We start from the raw sequence: 21,048 nt of genomic DNA, 5'->3' as shown, positions 1-21,048 counted from the left end.
AGCATTCTATTCATTAGCATTTTAGCCCAAGTCAATTATCAAGTTGACTGCTTAATCATTTGACTATTTTCTAGCATCATTCAATTGATCAAATCTTGAATCTATCCAAACCCTAACTTTATGATTTTGGATTCATCAATTAGTTGCTACTTCTACTCCAACGAACTACCACTCTAACTTCATCCACACCAAGGTTGAGCCCGTACCATGCCAAGAGATCTCATATCTCTGGGACTTCTTCATTTACTTAGTATATGTCGACTTCAACTTATTAGAACTTGAACCTTGTCTGATATTGGATTAATCTGAACCTATTTGGACTTCTCATATATAGAGACTCCTTATCTCTAGGACTTCACTTATTGGCCAGTATCCGGCCGACTTCAATCTACCACATCTTCACATTTCCTAGACTTGTCATCAAGACATCCACTTATCCAACCTCATTGCTCAGACTTTGACTACCTAGAGTTTACTTCTCTAGGGCTTCCATATCTACATAGAGTTCACTCCTCCAAGACATCCACACCTTCAACATTTGTCAAGTATCTAGTCACCTTTGATCTACCTAGATGTTTATATACATATCTAACATCTAGTCCTTCATGACCTATTAGGAATTCCCATTACCAACACCAATTGAACTTTCTTGTGTCTAGTCTATCTAACTCATCATGACTTTCCATCGAACAAGTGTCTTGTTAACATTGACTCGAACTTCTTTAATTCAAGTATCCTACTTGACACCTCATCTCCAATCATCAAATATATTATTAAAATATATTTATCAAATAACAAAACCATAGACCATGGTCTACCTTAACCAAGTTTGTTAACCTTGACTAGGGGTCAACTGCACTAATAATTTCTTCCTAGTTGATATTTGATAATATCTTTAAGTTTGGCTTATTAATTAGTCCAACTTTCGATGCCCTATGCCAAAGCTAAAATGAAGATTTATTAACTTAAACTTTTCATTTTCTCCCTTTGACAAACATCAAAATCTTCTCTACAAATTTCTTGATTCATAAACTAACATTTCAACCAAAATCTAAATGAAGGTTTCCTACCTTCTATTCTTTTTTTTTTTTGGCAATTTACTTAAAACTCAACCTTGAGTTTATCATCTCTTAACTCTTTTTCCTAATCTAGGAAAGTCTCTCTTCCACTTAAGGAAACATATCTCCCCAAACTATAAGTTAGTTAAGTACCTTTAACTTAAAGGACCTCCCCTTAAAGCATATTTGTTCTACTAAACTTGGGGTTTCTGTCTTAGTTATATCACCATTAATTTTCTTTATCAATAACCTCTCCTAATTTTTTTTCCAAAATTTTTTATCATTAGAAATGTTCATTCAATTCTGGATTTATAAGGTTTAACGTTCAACTTTGAAGTTTTAAACTCCCTTTAATTTTAGGCTTTTATTGTAGGACTGAAAAGTGCGATAGAGGGGGGTGAATATCGTACTTAAACATTTTTCTTTTTAAAACCTTTTTGAAAATAAAATGCAGTGGAAAATAAACATAATCAAACACAGGTGGTTACTTAGTTCATGGTCCAACGACTACTACTCTAAGATTTACGATCTTTTGAATTGTTTTAAGATAGACAATACTATAATTTCTTTTTCTGAAAAATCTTTGAAGGAGGAGAAAACCTCTTATAAAAATCGAGGATAGTTACAATACTACTATTCCTCTAATGAAATAAAGTGCAATACAAAAGAGTTGCCGACAATGATAAAATGTAGAACTTCGCGTTAGTTGTCAAGAGATTCGGCATGTTAAAGGCAACACTTGCACTAACAGAACAAAGAATGAAAGAATTAGATTGTCGAGAATTGATTGTTGAGTCTCAAAACTTGAGCTTCTTTTATAGCCTTCTATTGGTCAACTAAACATAACGTTCGGTTGACTAATCCAGATCCAATGTCACTAAGTCAGCGCTTGATTTTTTAGTTTTTCGATCGATTGAACCTTCAAATTGGTCACCTGAACCTGTTCTTTCCTTACTTGTCTGATTCAATCAAATTGAATCCCACATAATCAACTTGATTGATCGACTGAATGTTCTTATCAGTTGATCAAACATCAGAGTTTCCTTTGTTGTCTAGATCTCATCACATCTGATCCTTGGTTTTCTTATAGGTTCAGTTGACTGATCCTTGTTTATCAATTGATCGATCCTTTATTTTCATTTTGAACTTGGATTGAATCTTGATTGTGCTTATCTTTTATGATCGGTCAATCGAACCTCCCTGTTCGATCAACTAAACCCTTCAATCAACTGAAAACTCTATTTTTCTATAAAACAAAGTTAGTGATTCAGTAATAATAATAGTTTTTGAAAATAGAGTTAGAAGTAATTATATGCATCCTTTATTCTGATAGTAATAATGTTTGATCTCAACATAGAAATCCAACTTGATTTCATAGTGGCACCATCGCCTAAGTGCTTTGTTCCAAATTGGGGCATGCCCTCACTATCTTCCAATCTAAAATGTCTCTCTAGGATTTACCTACCAAATATCTAGTCCTTGTTTGAACTTCTTTTGTTTAGTGTTTAATCGAACCACTAGGACTTTCTTCTTTACTTTGATATCCGATCCAAATAACCCATTAAGTCTTACTCTACCAAATCTATCTGATCTTTCTCTGTCTAGTGTTTGATTCTCCTAATCCACTAAGCTTCCCTACCTAGTGTCTAGTCCTCCTAACAGACTGGGACTTTGTTACCTAGTTCAGTCTTCTTGCCCACTAAGTCTTACCCAGTCAAGTGTCTTGCACACTCAATGTCTATATCAGATACATAATATCTAACTTTAAATCCTTTGTCATATATCAAAATATGAGTTCGATTATCGATGATGTCTATACCAATAATCTTTTCTTTTTAATGTTTAGCAACATGGTTTAAAGTTAGAGAAAACTACCTTCTCTAGAATTAACGAAATTTAAACTTAAATAAGTTTAAACAAACTTAAACTACAGTTAACACATTTTAAGCATTAAAGTTAAGTAGCTAACAAACTTGGACATTAAGTAATAAGCTTAAACTTTGAATATGAAACTTAAACTTAGATCATTGAAGTTTAAGTTAAACTTATATCATTGAAGTTTAAGTTAAACAAAGATCAAGACTACAACAACTTAAGTAGCAAAAGAAACAGGCAATAAGCTTAGCTTAAGTTGAAAGTCAAACCAACTTGAGCTTAAGTTTAACTCAACTTTAAGTCTAAGTTCAAATTTCTAAGATCAAAGTTAAAATCAAGGTTCAATTTTCTAAGTCCAAGTCTAATTTTCTCTCAACTCAAATATGAAATCTAACTCTCCCTCTTTGGCATACACCAAAATAAGAATCATAGCAAAAAGTGTTATTAAAGACCCAAAAATATTCAAAAATATAAATATTTTCTAAAGAATTTTTGAAATAATATTTTCTAAAGGATTTAGAAATAGTTTCTAAATATTAAAAATATTTAAAAAATATTTTCTAAAGAATAAGTTAAAAATATTTTATAAAGGATTTTGAAAAAATATTTTCTAAACAATAATTTAAAAAATATTTTCTAAACAATAAGTTCAACTATAATTGCACAACTAAATAGAGATGCTCACAAAGTATAAACGCAAACATACATACTAAGCATTCATAAATGATTATTTCAACACGTAAAGTTAATCAAACGTGCAAACCAAATAGTCAAACTACTAACTATAAAATCAAGCCTATAAGAGTCTAAACATGCATATCTAGATCTAGTCAGAAGATAGAGGGGTTGTTGGCTAATATGCCAAGCTAAAAAAAAATCAAACATCTCCTACTCCTGTTGCTGCATCGCCAGGTGCTATTGTAGTATCTCTAGTTGTTGTTGCATGATTGAGTTGTAACGTACGTCATTGCACTGCTCGAGTAAGTCTAAACATCTATCGATCCGCTAAAACTCTCACTGCGAGTGGGCATATGAATCATCCGACTCTGAAGGGTCTATTGAGTATAAACTGGAGGAGACCACTCTAGTAGTGGACTGATGAGGATATCATTGGGTTATGGTTCTTCCTCCTCCTCATGCTATTCGGCCTAAATATGCATATCTAGATCTAGTCAGAAGATAGAGGGGACTACTGGCCAATATGCCAAGCTCGAAGAAAATCAAACATCTCTTGCTCTTGCTGCTGCATCACCTAATGTTGTTGTAGCATCTCCAATTGTTGTTGCCTGATCTAGTCGTAACGTCCATTGATGCACTGCTTGAGAGAGTCCAAACATCTATCAACCCACTAAAACTCTGGCTAAAAGTTGGTATAGGGATCATCCAACTCTGAAGGGGTTGTTGAGCATAAATTGGAGGAGACAACTCTAGTAGTGGTCTGATGAGGATATCATCGAGTTGTGGCTCTTCCTCTTCCTCGGGCTCCTCAGCTTATGTAGCACATCTGTGAAGATCCTTAAAGACCAAAGTCTGGCCACTCATTCTTATCCCAGCCAAGGATAACTATCTAATACATATCTTATCATAATGAGTGGATAGGGTCTTAACACTACCTATTTCTATGTTTATGTCAAAGGATCCTAATAATGTAATGATGATGTGATAGTAGACCATATGAACTTTTTCGAAGGAATTATATCCGAAATAATGAATGATAGTCTTGAATACCCATAGACCTATGTTAATGTCAAAATGATGCTTAAGTGCATACATAAGGATCAAATGACAACTTGATCCATAGTGGATAAAGGTAGGATGCAACCTACAATGACTTTATAAAAACCATTATCTTGTGGACTTAGATCAACTAACTTCATTGATTTAGGATGAGGATCCTCAAAGATATTAGCATACATAGAGTCTAGGGTATGATGAGAATAAGGCTCAGGTAAGATTTTGAGATAATTAGGAAAGCAATAAAAGAGGTTATTAGTATCTTGAGTGGCAAGAAAGTATTTGATCATATCAACATCAAAGAAAAAGTCTTGGCATGCTATCCTAGTCTTATAGTAAAATTCATCAATCTGACAAAGGTTATAATAGAATTTGACATAGAGATCATGGTTAACATAATGCATGACAATATGTAGTGAAAATGACATGTCTAACTACCGAGTTCATATGGCATGGAACTCCCTAGTTTGAAAAGAATGTCTTAGTTCTTTTGTGGGGAATCTAAGGTCTTGGTTGGGGTTCGAGGAACCAACTTAGTCTTGGATATTTCGATGTTTTTGGCTAACATAATAATTGAAATAAGTAAAGAAATTTAAGACAAAATTAATGGAGGGAATTTAGGGTCGTTACTGAGGCATTTTGATGCTTAGGAGGCTTAGGAGGCTTTGGATTGGTGGTTGGTAGGAGAGAAGAGGATTGTTTAGGTGATGGTCGATTTTTCCTCAACATTATTTCAGTCGACTAATCAGGGTGATCGATCAATCGATCCCTTAAATATCTTATCGATCATTCAGTTTACGAGGTTGAATGGTCAATTACCCCAACATCAATCAACTATTTAAGATGATTAATCAATTGGGCGAATAAAATTAGATCAACTTTTTAGGGTTTTGAGATGATAGATTGATTGATGGATCTGATCGATCGATTGATAGATAGCTTGCCTAGTAAACAGTCAGCCTTTTCGAGTTTCAAGATAGATCGATCGACCCATCCCATTGGATCGGTCGACCGATAAGTTCATATAGGTCAAGTTGATGATTAAATTTTGACAGTATTCAATCGCACAATTGGTCCTTTTGATCGACTGATAAGGTCATATCGATCAGGTGGATGGTCAAATTTTTATTGTATTTAGTCGCTCGATTGGTCCTTTTGGTCGACCGATTGGTCAGAGGAGTTTTGACCATTTTCGATCGATCAATACAAAATGTTCAGTTGACCAAAAATTAAATTTTCAAAATTAACATGAAAGAAGATTTTCAGAATCATTTATTTTAAAATAACACATCTAAAAATTATTCTTAATTTCATTTTTCCTACTCAAATGATATTGGTTAATTATCAAGTTTAGTTTGGAGTTAGTCACTAAAATAGTCAATTTGTGTTTATAACTTTTTTTATTTATATTGATGCACTAATTTACATTAGGAACCTTGGGTTGGGTTGATCCTAATTATCTTACGCCCATCTACATAACTCAATACACAAATAGTTAGTCCTAGATTTTTGTGAGATGTAAAGGTTACATAGAACTATAGGTATATGAAATCTATGGTATAGCCTAGTCTAGTTCTAAAAGAACTAAAATATACAAGTAGTAGCATAAGTCTATTCTACTTATATAGTAATTTCCTAATTCCTATGGTTAAACTAAGTAGACACATAGAAATAATGAATAATTTAATAATTTTGTTTAATATCTCACCCATTCTACATTATTAATCACGATAATCTTATAGGTTGTGTGAGATGTTCAATTTTATTTGTTTAATTACTAATGATTGGGAAGAAAATTTAACCTTAGGTTAGATTCAAGTTTAGCCTTAGGTTAGTTAAGTGAAAGTTTCTTAGATTAGTTTCTAGGTCATGATGAGATATAGAGGCCTTCTTTAATTAGAACAATGATCACTTTCGAGGATAAAGCTAATTTAAGATTAATCTAGCACTTAACTAACTTTAATACAAAGCTTTAGTCTAACTAGTTTAGGATTAGGTGAGTTAGCTTCAGCTAGTTTTACCTAACTAGATATACTAGGTAGAATACTCTTTATCTAGCCTAGACATATATTTTCGTTAGACTTCACTAACGTACTATCAACTCACCTAATCTCGATACTATGTTGTCAAGGTTAAATTTTCTTTTTCCTATTTAGCCATTCTAAGCATAAAGTAAACATGGCATTGGAAGCATGAATTTAAGCAATCAAGTCAAATATAGTAAACATAAAAATAAAATAAAAAATTATTTGCTCCCCCTAAATTAATGATACAAGTTTACTTTTCCCTCCTCCTTGATCATAACTTTGATAATGTTTATCTAAGTAGTAAACTTATTCTTCGGGGATCCAATATTGATTATTCCTTTATTGATTAAGTTTGATTTTGGAACCCAACTTGAATTCTTTTGCTATCATGTCTATTTCCTAAAGACTTGTAGGTTCTATGTTAAGTGTTAGACTTAAACTCATGTCCGGATTTATTGTACACAACCCTTTGAGATCCAAGTATCATATTTAGGTACTTGAAGCCCGAAGTGAACTTTATCAACATTATCTTAAGTTCTTCAACTTGACCTTTCAAGAAGGAGTTCTCTTCCTTAAGATTTTGTATTTGAGTTGGGGTTCCATCTTAAACTTGGCTCATTGAAGAACTTAGGTTGATCTTCGCCTTAAGGTCTTTTATCTACTTTCGAAGGGATCTAACCCGTTCATTGGATTTAGCTAACTTATTTATTAAATAAGTAATTGTTTTATACAATTTATCTACTAAAAGAGAAATTACTGTAGGGAATCCTATGTGACAAAACAAAAAATTCACAGTGAAAAATAGGATCCCTTCCGTGATCCATGTGAAAAATTCGTACAAGTTTAGATCTATGAAATCCTATCTAATAGAATATACCTTTGATGCGTGCCCTTCGCTTATCCCGCTCGTCCAAAGGTTGTCGGATCTCTAGCACGTTCAAGTGTCCGTGCCTCTATGCGTATCCACACTAACACTCTTTCAACTTTTTAGAGAAAGTTGGTTGTGCTAGCAACCCTTTATGTGACTCACGGCCAAGAAGAAGAGAAGAGAAGATGATGTTCATCCAACCTCATTTTTGGTAGAAAAATTCTTTTATATACCCAAGCCATGAATACCAAAGGTTTTTAGACTTTTGGTATTCTTTCATCAATGCATGATTAATCCTATTAATCATGCATGATAACTTCCTCTTTCATGCATGTAACTTTCTCTTCTTTATTGCATGATTAATCCACATTAATTATGCATGATGAACAAAATCCAACTTGGTTTAATTTGAGTCTAACTCAAATTCAACTCATGCATGATAACTTCCATGCATGCAATTCCTCTTCTTCATTGCATGATTAATCCGCATTAATCATGCATGATGAATCAAAACCCAACTAGGTTTAATTTGAGTCTAACTCAAATTCAACCAACTTGAGTCTAACTCAAGTCTAGGCCATCCAATGAGCTTAATTGTTCTTTTAGTCAAACTAAAATTAATCCATCTCCAAATAGAGTGTTATTTGTGTGTGACCCAATAGGTTCTTATAACGTTGGTAATGTCTCTAAAACTCATTTTAGAAACATAAGCAGAGTGGCATATAGCAATGCATCATTGCTACCTAAGTGACAAGAATGTCGAGATTTGATATAACCTCCGTGACTATGATAATGTATGACCATATCCTTCTATCCTCGATATCTAGATTAATCAATGAGGCATAGACCATGTCATCCTCTTATCAATCTTTATGTTTCTTGATCCCCAAGTAAATGCATTCAAGCAAATGAGCTCAATATCTCATATTGACTCATTTGAGCATGACCATATATTTCGTGGACGTACTATATCAAGAGGCCGCAAGATATCACTCCCGTTATATAGGAGGGATAGATTCAATCTACATCATTCACATATCTTCACATAATTTGTTACATACCCAGTGATCATCTTTATGGTCCACCTTGTTACGGGTGACATTTGATAATACCAAACTCCTTATGTAGGGAACTGTAATGACTTCAGGTCTAAGGACTATTCATACCAATAGTCACATAAGAAAGTTTATGACACTCATATAATGATCTATGAAACTTTCTCATGGTGGATTAATTCACTATACATTCTCTAATGTATACCAATGTGTCAACTCAATATCTCATATTCATGACCTGTGAGATCAAGTCATCCAGCTGACTCACATGTTAGTCTCAATGCATTAACATCGTCCTTAAATATTAATGCTTGACTAAGAATGATTAAGAATAGTGTTCTTTACATCATCTTCTCATTATCAATTCAAACAATCGATATGATGTTGATAAAAACTAGCTACCCAAGGACATTATTATACTTAGTTATTTGGCACAAATATAAAGTAAGTATAATAACTAAAAATTTTGCCTTTATTAATAATAGAATATGATACAAAGTCCCCAATCAATCATCACATAATTGGCTCTATGGCTATTACTAACATTGTGGTGGATGGATTTTGTGGTTGATGGAGTATGGTACGATGGTTGTTGGGATTTGATCGATTTTGATTGGATCTGGTTGATCAAGTTTGTTGGATCTGTTAACGGATCTAATTTGGTTTGATCCTGTTAGGGTTTGACTTGTTGTAGAATTTAAAATATAATTGTATTTAGTGATGTTGTTATTATAATTGTAGGACCTTGATTGGCGGATCCTACTACATACAAGGATTTTATTTTGTGGGTTTCTTGTATCTGTCATACCAGAAGGGTATTCCTGTGCTTGGTCAACATAGGTTCTATTCGTAGTGCATGATTATTTTTCGTTGTTAATTATCTTGTTGTAATCCTTATTTCATTCGTTGTTTGATACCTTGTTGATTGATCTTGATATGATCTTTTGATTTATTTCATTCGTTACTTGATACCTTGTTGATTGATCTTGATATGATCTTCTGATTGCTTCCATACAGTCGCACTTTATTGTTGATCTTTGAGTGATGACTTGTTCCAGTTGATGTTGATTATGCCTGAGTAGATGTAAGCCTCATTTGTTGACTTGAGCATCATGACGTATACATAATAGAAGTAGGTGTGAATCGTTGTTGTTGTTGTTGTTGGCACTCGACACTGTATGATAGTGCTACAAGAGTGAGAGCAATTATTGCACTAAGTTGGGGTACAACCAGAACAGGCTAGATAGCCCTCCTGCGATATTCTGTCCGCTCCCCACTTGATTAGTAGTGGTTTGTTGTTGAAATGTGTGTAGTTATCCTGTCGTGTGCCCCAGTTCACTGCACTGTGTTGGTGTCTGGGGGTGGCGAGTGTAGATACTGACCATACATAACATATGTACATGCATTTGTTGGTAGTTGTGTACTGCATTTATAATTATTGCACTTCTTGTTATATGATTATGGTTGTTGCACTTGTTATTATATGATTGTTGTATTGTGTAACATGACATGCATTACTCTCGTATTGCATAATACCTGTTGTTTGTACGTAGTATATTGATCTTGTTTATTAGTACCATATGATATCTAGTTGTTTTCTTATATATATATGTTGTGCACTTCCATTCTAGTATCCACTAAGTATTATATACTCACCACCCAGACCATGGGATTTTCCTTTCTTTCTCCCCAGTTAGCAGATAAGAACGTTTTTGAAGCTTGGAGGTTTGCCAAACTGCCCCTATCTCAAAGTAGGAGTATTATGTTATTTATGTCGTATGTTTTTGTTGGATTGTATTGGGTTGTTAGTTTCAGATTTATGTGCATATTTGGTTTGCACTTATGTTCGAGTTGTATGGATTTGGGTCTTGTTATGCCATTGCGTGGTTTCTGGTTTCATAGACTTGTAGAGTTTAACGTTGTTTTGTTGTGATGTTTTTCGATTTATACGTGTCATTAAGTGGTTATGCATGTGTTTGGATTGGTGAGTGACCGTGTGGGCCACATTTCATATAGTTAGTAGTTAACATTCATGTATTGTATTGTTGATCGGTCATGTGAGCCTTATGTATCATGGAAAGTTGAATTGTTATAAGGGAGATGCTGCCAAAATTTTTCGGACGGCCGTCTTCCGGGACATGACATATTTGATAAGTATCCTAGAAAGATCGCATTAGATCGCATTTTTAATTTTTGATGTAAATTTTCTTAGATAGTCCTTGGTATTTAAAATATAAACGTTACATCCAAATACTCATAAATAGTTTATATTGGGTATTTTATTAAAATAATTTTCATAAGGTGTTTTATTTTTTGATTTATTAATTATAATTCTATTTTGAACGTAACAAGTCATGTTAATGGCTTCACCCCAAAAGTAGTTGAGTAGCTACTCTATTTTTTCTTTCTACTATGTCTTTTTGTTGAGATGTTTTAGGACACAAAAATTCATGATGATATTTATTTTCTAGACACAAATTTGTGAACCTATGATTCTTAATCTAGTGTAATCGTCGATTATTACTAAGCAATATAATGTTAGTGAGAGCCCTAGAGCCAATCATATGATGATTGTTGTATGGACTCATTATATCATATTTCTATATATTTATAAAGGCATTTCTTTATGGTTATTATACTTACTTGTATTGGTGCCAAATAACTAAGTATAATAGCGTCCTTGAGTAGATGGTTCATATCTATATCAATCGATTGGTTGAATCGATAGTGAGATGATATAGAGAACACTACTCTTAAATATTCCTAGTCAAGTATTAACATTCAGGGATAATGTTAATGCGATGAGACTAGCATGTAGGTCAACACGATGATTTGATCTCACAAGTCATGGATATGAGATATCAAGTTGACACATGGGTATGCATTGGAGAATGTATACTGAATGATCCGCCATGAAAAAGTATCATGGATCGTTATATGAGTGTCATATACTTTCTCATGTGGCTATTAGTATGACTATTAGTCCTTGGACCTGAAGTCACCATGGTTCCCAACATAAGGAGTTGCGTACTTTGGCTTCGTCAAACGTCACCCGTAAATGGGTGGACTATAAAGGCGATTACTGAGTATGTAACAAAGTATGTGGAGGGATGTGAGTGATGTAGATGGGATCTATCCCTCCTATATGACGGGAGTGATATCATAGTTCTTGATAGAGTGAGACCACTAAGTGCATGACCATGCCCAAATGAGTCAATATGAGATATTGAGCTCATTTGATCAGAGTGAGTCTACTTGGAGTTCAAGACATAGATTGATTAGAGGATGACACGGTCTATGCCTCGGTTTGATCAATCATGATATCAAGGATAGAAGGACATGGTCACATATTGTGAGAGTCACAATTAGTAGTCACTATGGTGATGTTGGATCTCAACATTCTTGTAACTTGGGTAACAATGATGTGTTGCTAGATACCGCTCATTGTTTATGTTTCTAAATTGGTTTAGAAGCATTGCCAACGTTACAAGAACCTATAGGGTCACACACAAAGGGCAATTAGATGGAGATTAGGTTCATTTGATGAACCAAGAGGATTAGGTTCATGTGATGAATCAAATTGGATTAAGTGTAATCCAAATTAGACTAATTGAGTTGATTTGATCAACCTTGGAAGATTAGAAGTCAAGTTTGACTTGACTTGAGAAGGAAGACTTAATGGTCAAGTTTGACTTGACTTTATGCCACTGGTCAAGTTTGACTTGACTTTATGCCATATCATGGTCAAGTTTGACTTGACTTTATGCCATATCATGGTCAAGTTTGACTTGACTTTATGCCACCTCATGGTCAAGTTTGACTTGACCAAATGACTTCAAGTTGATGTGGCATAAGTGTTGGCCAATGATGGTGCTCCACATCATCAAGCATGCCACCTCATGGGAGTTACTAAGAGGTTGTAACTCATGGCATTAAATGGGATTTTGTAACCCCCTTTGTGCTTTGATGTGGCCGGCCACTTTAGAGGTGGAATGAAAAATTGATTTTCTCATTCAATCCCATTCAAGGCTTCTTCTTCCTTGGCTCCTTCTCCTCTCCCTCTCCTCTCTTGGCCGAAACCTCAAGTGGGTGCTAGCACACTCAAGAGGTTTTCTTCTCCGTCTATTGTCCGTGTGGATACGTGTAGAGGAGTGTACGCTTGACACTCTCGAGATCCAACGTCGAAAGGACGAGCGGGATACGCGAAGGGCACGCCTCAAGGGTAAAATCTCTTCATGTAGATGTAAGAGTAGTTCTAAATATGTACAAGTAAATTATTTTGTTCTTCGCACGGATCCGTGGCATGGGTTTCCGGGGTTTCCGCAACGCAAAAAGTGGTTTTTGCGGCCCGAAAAATTCAACACATATTTTGTCTTCTAGAATTTTTAATTTTAGTAATCCACTAACTAATCCAATTTTACTTAGTTTTAATGTTTCTAAAATGGATGTTAGCTAGTCTCCCATGCCACAACTAGGTTTCATCTTATTGTGTGAAATGATACTTGAGTGAGGACCTAGTTAGATTTATTGAGTAAATATTATTTTGCCTAATTTCCTTAAGCATTAATTAGAATATTTAATGTGATTTATTAAATATTCAGAAGATAATGACTAAGTAGCTTAAAGTCAAATTTTTCAACAAGTAAAGCTTTCTGAATAAAAAAGTTTGACTTTGATTCGATGTTAACTATTCCAATTAACTTAAGTTTGTCATTTGTGTTGACAAATTTGTGTTGATCTTATTTTTTAAATTTTATTTTGGTAAATTTGTGTTGATCTCCAGTCAGGTGTATCTACTATCCAATATCCACTGGGGTCCATACCTTTTTGTTCCTACACATCAAGTAGGAGTTTTGACTAAAGTGTTGTTTGTTTCACTTAATTTACCTTATTCATCTCACATATTCTAGGTTTGCAATACATGGTAACCTTATGGTCATGTGAGATGACTCTTGATTAAAGTTTATTTGGGAAAGATGTTTGATCTTAGGTTAGATTCAAACTTAATTGTAAGTTAGTAAAATGCACATTTCAAGAATCGATTTCCAGGTCATGACACCACTTCTTCAGACAAAGCTAATTCAAGAAATTATACATTTAACTATCTTACTGAGAAACTTTAGTCTAACTTATTTAGAATTAAGTGAGTTAGCTTTTAGTTACTTCTACACAACTTGGTGCACTAGGTAGGATACTTCTTATCTAGCCTAGACATGCACTCCATTAAGTTTTCCTAACGTGCTGTCAGCTCATTTAGTTCTGATCTATGTTGTCAACATCGAACTTCTTTTATCCTATCTAGATGGTCTAATCTAAGCATTAAGCATGCAAACTAATTAACTAATTAAAGAAACAAATAATTTATTAGATTCCCCTAAATGATGGTTTTGATAGGTTTTATCCACATAGTGGACTTTGTAGGACTTGGGTACACGAGAGAGGGGGTGAATCTCGATTGTGCTTTTCATGCTTGTTTCGTTGTGTTAGTTCCTTCTATCAAAGTATTAGTAGTAGCAGAATAATAAATAAGAACTAAATAGGATAACATGCGGATTTATTTGGTTCCCAACCCTCCAGGGTTAGTAATCTAAGGCGTAAGGGAGGTGCTCTCCTTTTATAATGGTGTTGATTTGGAAGTCCTGAGCGCCATTCACCTTTCTTAGAGCTTCCCAGTGGCAGAACTTCATGTTGTAGCCTTTCTTTCGAGCAAAGAGGATGAGTAGTAATAGAATTGTTGATTACAAGGTTGTTGCTAGAGCATCCTTAATGTTAAAGTTCAAGGCATCAAATAATTAAGTCAAATCTAGTTTATCATGCAAGACGACAAAGAAATGCAAGAAGACAAAGCAACAAGGAGGATCCTTCTATTCATCATGATGAAGTGCATTAAATGCATTTAACATTCAAAAAGATTAAGTGCATTAAATGCATTAAATGCTCCAACATTCAAAAACATGAACGTTGGAGCATGTATGCAAGATAATGCATATCCACAATGTTTAAGATAATGCATTTAATGCAAGATGCTCTCATGTAACACTATAAAACCACCTTGTATGGTTACTTTCAAGATAATGAAGAAAATGCTTCATGTTTTCTCCTGTTTCTTACAATAAGTTTTTCATAGGTTCTCCTCCATTTTGTAACAAGCTTTGAAGTTAATACCAAAGCTAAATTTCATCATGGTATTAGAGCAGCAGAGTCTACCTCTTCTGCAATTAAGCTCGCTCCCTCGTCAACTCTTCTCTTCTCTTCTTCTTAGTTCCTCCAACTATATTCAATGTTCTGGATTCATTAAGAGAATCCTAAGTTCCTATAACCTTGAAGATCATATTCTTCAGGATCCTCCTATCGAATCTAATCCTACCTTCAAAGAATGGCAGAAGATAGATAATCAAGTATTTGTTCATCTTCTTCTTTCTCTAGATGAAGATCACAAGAGTACGGTTACTTGTTCTCCGCTAATGCTTTATGAGATCATCTCTTGGCACTATATGGGCAAACCAACAACATCGGAAGAGTCTTCGAATTAAGAAGACAAATAGCAGATATGAGAAAAGAGAACAAGACTCTTCTACAACTCTTTGGAGAATTTGGTAACTTAAGGAGCGAGCTTGAGGTTCTACGACCACCAACCACCAATCCGACAGAAATAATAAAGCGACAAAATGAAGACAAGGTTTTTAGTCTTCTTATGACTCGGAGACTCATTCTCAACTATGAGAGAGGAAATTCTGCGAATGCAAATCATCCAAAGAACCGAGTCAAGCTTAAATATTGAAGAAACTTCAAACAAAAAATGGAAGTTCATGGGTTCAAGATTAACGAAGTTCATCCAAAAGAAGAAGTATGTCCCAATTGCAAGAAGAAAGGACAAAGGACAAGTGTTGGTTCCTTCATCCTCATTTAAGACCAAACACATTTCGAAAGAAGGAACCCATGCAAACATTAAAAGCATAAACTTCAATGGAGGAGCATCACCAAACCTCTACAATAGGTATATGCTTAAACTCCACTCTAGTAAACATTGGATTATTGATTCAGGATGTGATTATCATATGGTAAATGATAGGAATTAAACTATAAAGTTCAGAAACTTGGAAGAATGTAAAATAGTTAAGGTAGCTAATGGTTAAAACATAACAGTAAATCAAATAGGAGAAATTGATTTATTAGGAAAGCCAATGGATGCCCTCTATGTTCCAAATTTTACTTTCAATCTAATGTCTATTTAAGGAATATGATTGTAATGTTATTTTTGACTCTAACAAAGTATCATTTCAGGACATCAAGACAAATCTTTTGATTGGCAAGGGATATATAAGGAATAACCTTTATGTTTTGGACCATGGCTATAAGGTCTTTAAAGCAAGCCAGGAGGACTCCCAACTTTGGCATGCTCGACTAGGTCACCCTAGTAGCTATGTCCTAAAATATTACTTTCTTACATCTAGTTAGATAATATTTGTAAACCTTGTATTCTCAGGAAAGAAACAAAGGCAAACTATCCCTGTTCTACCTCTATATATGAAAAACTCTTTGATCTGGTTCACTCTGATGTATGGACTTCTCCAATTTTGTCTAAACTAAATCTCAAGTATTTGAGGCATAATGGTGGAGAATACACAAGCAATAAAATAAGAAAAGGATAACCAAATCGATTTAGAAAAACCTAAGCTCTGATACCAACTGATGTGAACTCAAAGAGAAAAATCTCAAGAACCCACAACTAATTGAAAAAAAGAGAGAGTCTAAATCGATAAGAAGGATGAATAGAACCTTGACCCGATACTTAGGAAAGTCGAACCTTGGTATAAAGAAAGAGGGAAGACACCACAACCTTAGGATGGAGGTTGATAAATTTTTGAACGCCATAAGGGAATGCCTTGATAAGTTCTAGTTCAATGAAGAACCAACAAGTGAGGGCCTCACCATGCTTTAGATTGAAATTATGCCAAAAGTTACATGTGTGGCCGTTACCCCCTTTATTTATAGCTATAGAGTGACCTAAAAACCCTAAAAGGACAAAAGAAAGCTCATTTAGTAAAGGCCTATGTAGACTACTTAGCCATTTTAAGTTTATGACATCATTACAACCCAAATAAAACTAGAAATTGAGCCAACATATCTCTACTACATAAACATGAGACTAAGTGGCTACTTAAGCACATCCAAGGCTTGAATTAAGTTTACTAAGCCATATGACTTGCTCTTGGTCAAACCTTCTTCAATTGTAACTTTGACTTTCACATCTTCAATTAATACATTAAGTGCTTCCTTCATCTTCTTAGCCTTAGCTCTTGTAATTGGGCCTCCATTGATGAATAATGGATCATCAACAACATCTAGAGTGGGTTGAGTATGATCCATATTAGTTTGTTGGACAACTTGTTCACTTGGTTTGACTCTATCACGCATATCCTCCTAGCTTCATAAGGATGGATTACTGGACTCATTTGATTTTGAATCATATGAGGCATGCGAATCTTGCCTTCTAGGCAAGATGACCAAGACTTCATTTAGTGGACATGGCAAAAGAGCGACGGATTTGATAGGACTCATACATATTGATGTATGTGACCCTTTCAATGTCGCTACTAGAGGAAGCTATTAGTACTTCATCATTTTTGTTGATAATGTCGGTAGATACGGCTATGTGTATCTTATGAAACATATGTTAGAATCCTTTGAAAAGTTTAAAGAATTCAAGAATAAAGTACAAAACTAACTTGGTAAAAGTATTAAAATGTTTCAATCAGATCGAGGTGGTGAATACCTTAGTCAAGAATTTCGTGACCATCTAGCTAAGTGTAGGATCATATTCCAACTCACTCCACTTGGAATACCACAGTGGGATGGTGTATTCGAGCGAATAAATCATACTTTATTAGTTATGATATGATCAATGATGAGTCAAATTGATCTACCTACTTCCTTTTGCGGATTCACTCTAGAGACGGCTATCTTCACACTTAACCGTGTTCCATCTAAAACCATCATAAAAATACCATATACGATGTAGAATGGGAAGAGTCCCAAGATATCTTTTATGAAAATTTGAAGTTGTGAGGTTTACGTTCGATGTTAAGTCTCAGACAAACTAGGCTTCAAATTTGACACTTTGTAGGATATTCCAAGGAAATAAAGGGATACTACTTTTACAATCACACACAAGGTAAAGTGTTTGTAGCAAAAAATGATATTTTTCTAGAAAGAGAGTTCATTTCTAGAAGAGCTAGTGGGAGTAAAATCCATCTTGAAGAAGATACAGATAGGACTGAGGTCTCGATGGAAATTGAACAGGCACCACAAAGTATTATGGATGATGAGATTGTTGCACAAGAAGATATGGAACAACAAACTGTTCAAGTAGATCAACCTCTTCGCAGGTCTGATAGGAACGTCGTCAGTCTGAGAGATATTCATTTCTCTTATCTGACCATGATGACACTATGCTGAACGAGCTTACATCTTATCAAGAAGTTGTGATGAGCCCAGATTCTGAGAAATGGTTAGACGCCATGAGATTCGAAATAGAATCCATGTACACTAATCAGGTATGGACTTTAGTTGATCCACCTGAAGGGTCAAATCCATTGGGTGTAAGTGGGTCTTTAAGAGAAAGACTGACATGGATGATCTTATGCATAAAGGGCGATTGGTAGCTAAAGGTTTCAAGTAGATTTATGGTATTGACTATGATGAAACTTCTTTACTAGTTGTGATGCTTAAGTCTATCGAGATCATGCTTCATATTGCAACTTATCATGATTATGCGATCTAGCAGATGGATGTCAAAACTGCATTTCTGAATGGAAACCTACTCAAGGATGTGTACATGACACAACCTGAGGATTTTGTAGATCTAAAGCATGCTGGAAAGATATGCAAGTTGCAAAGGTCCATCTATAGGCTAAAGCAAGTTTCTTAAAGCTGGAAATGAAAGACTTAGGTGAAACAACCTATATTCTAGGCATCAAGATCTATAGAGATAGATCTAAGAGATTGTTTGACCTAAGTAAGAGTACATATATCGACAACGTGCTTAATCATTTTGCCATGTAGAATTCCAAAAAGGGATTCCTGCTAATGTCACATGGTGTGAATCTTTCGAAGACTCAATGCCCCTTTTATAAGAGTGAAGAAACCACATGGATCAGATCCCTTATGTATCTGCTATAGGGTCTATCATGTACGCCTTGCTTCGTACTCGCCCTAATGTCTTGTATGCTTTGAACATGATGAGCAGATACTAGTCAGATCCAGGTGAAAGTCATTGGACAGCGGTCAAGAATATTCTTAAATACTTACGAAGGATGAAAGAATATTTCTTGATATTTAGAGGCGAAGAAGAGCTAGCTGTAAAGGGTTATAGTGATGTAAGCTTCCAAATCGACAAGGACGATTTCAGATCACAGTCAAGGTATGTATTTTGCCTGAATGATGATGATGTGGACCAAGGAGGGGATACAAGCTTACAAGACAAAGCCAAGGAGGAAGAGGCATTGAAGGGAATTGGAGGACCCATGACAAGATCCAAAACTAAGAGAATGAAGCAAGCTTTGGAAGGCTTAATAATGGAGCTCAAGGAAAAGGAGGATCAATGCACAATGGAGGCAACAACTAAATGGATCACATTCCTTCAACTTGAAAGTGAAATTGAGCCAACATGAAGACAAAACTTGAAGGCCCAAATCTACATGATCCAAGATGCATTCAAGGGCTACAAGTGTCCAATTTTCGTAGGTATTTTTGGGGGAATTTTTTGAAGTGACTTTTGATGTCTTTTAGTGGATTTTTAATGCTTTTTGGGAGTTCCTAAGATAGTATTAGGGAATTATGGGAAATAAATGTCATGCATGCATGCATGCATGATAATGGTGCATAATTAGTGCCTAGTGGGTCTTAGTGGATATTAAAAGCTTAGTGGAAAGTGTGGTAAAGGTTAATGTTTCAACCTCCACTAAGTCTATATATAGGAGAACTCTTGTATGGCTAAAGCATGTTGAGTTTGAATGAAATCAGAGTTTTCTCTATTGTAAGAGCTTCCTTTGGTTCTTAGGCAAAGAACTAATCTTGATCTTATCAAGGCAACTTGTGGCGATCAAAACCCCCATGACTTATCACTCACCTTCTCATCTTTCTTGAGTGTGACGTCAATATCCTTCCCTACATCTGAATATCAAGGCGATCCGTTCCAAGGTGTTTATCATCTGTAAAATATTTAGCTACTTCAGTAGGCATATATATGTATTCGTCTAAGTCATCATAGAAATTATGTTCTTCTTCTATATTCATCATGTTTAGATTTTCCTCTTCTTCTATATTTGTGAGGTTATAACCGCTAAATCTAACTATTAATTGTCCATGTCTATCTTTATACATAATGGAATCATTAGATTTTAAGGTGGAGTTTTATGGTTCCAAATTTATTATCCATTCTAATCCAACCAAGGTTTCAGAATCAAATTCTCTAGGTTGAAATAAATTCCTTTTGTTGTTAGGGTTTCAATCATTCCTTGAATATTTATTTTAAAATTGTTATTAATATTGTTCATTGTTTTTCCTAAAAAGATTATGTTTAATTGAATGTTGTTTCTTTGAAAATCTCCATAGCCTAGCATGTATCATAATCTTAATATGTTTTACAAAATCTGCTATTGTCATATTAAAATTAAGACACAAATATGTTATCCCTATGTTGTTATCATGTCTACTTCAAGTAGGCCAATAATGGCTTTTTCTTTATCTGAAAATCTAGAGTCATATAAAACTAGTAACACTTTTCTTCCTATTCTATTTCTTGTTAACCCTCTTAATCCTAGGATAATTAGGCCTAGATGTATGTAATTATGTCTTCTTATTAGTAAGGCTCTATCGGATTCTTCTGTCATTAGATTTAGTCTTTCTTCTACCCCATCAGGAAGATGTAAGACTTCTATTCTATGATGCTTAAATACTGATGTTGTGAAAGATAATATTCCATGATTATATAATCTTCTTGGGTTTAGCGCATTTAGTTGTGCATTTGAGAATAGTTCAAAGTTCTTGTCTATATCAATAATTTCTTCTAATTGATATGTTGATGTACTAGCTCTTCTAGTTAAGAGGTTGTATTTTGTTGCAAGTCTCTCAGTGTTCTAGAAGGACATGGGAAAGTCTCAGTTTGAGTTTAGTTTGGGTTTGTTAGACTCATTTTGTGTAAATGTTAAGAAAGAGTATGTTTTAGGTTGTCATTTAGAAATACTATTTCCTGTAGATAATTTGCTTAAATCTTTTGTTAATACTTCAAGATTGTTTTTCCATTCTGTAGTTTGATTATTATTTTGTATTTGTGCTTCCACTTGTAATATTTTATTTTCTAGTAGAGTAATTCTATGATGTAGGGAAGTTAACTGTACTATTATTGTGTTATTTTATTGTGTTAGGAT

Source organism: Curcuma longa, chromosome 8 (genome assembly GCF_044706935.1).
Source record: "Curcuma longa cultivar G26 ecotype Majalengka, Jawa Barat chromosome 8, ITB_CL_G26_1.1, whole genome shotgun sequence".
In the NCBI taxonomy this organism is placed as follows: Eukaryota; Viridiplantae; Streptophyta; class Magnoliopsida; order Zingiberales; family Zingiberaceae; genus Curcuma; species Curcuma longa.
This window is presented reverse-complemented; position numbering follows the sequence as displayed.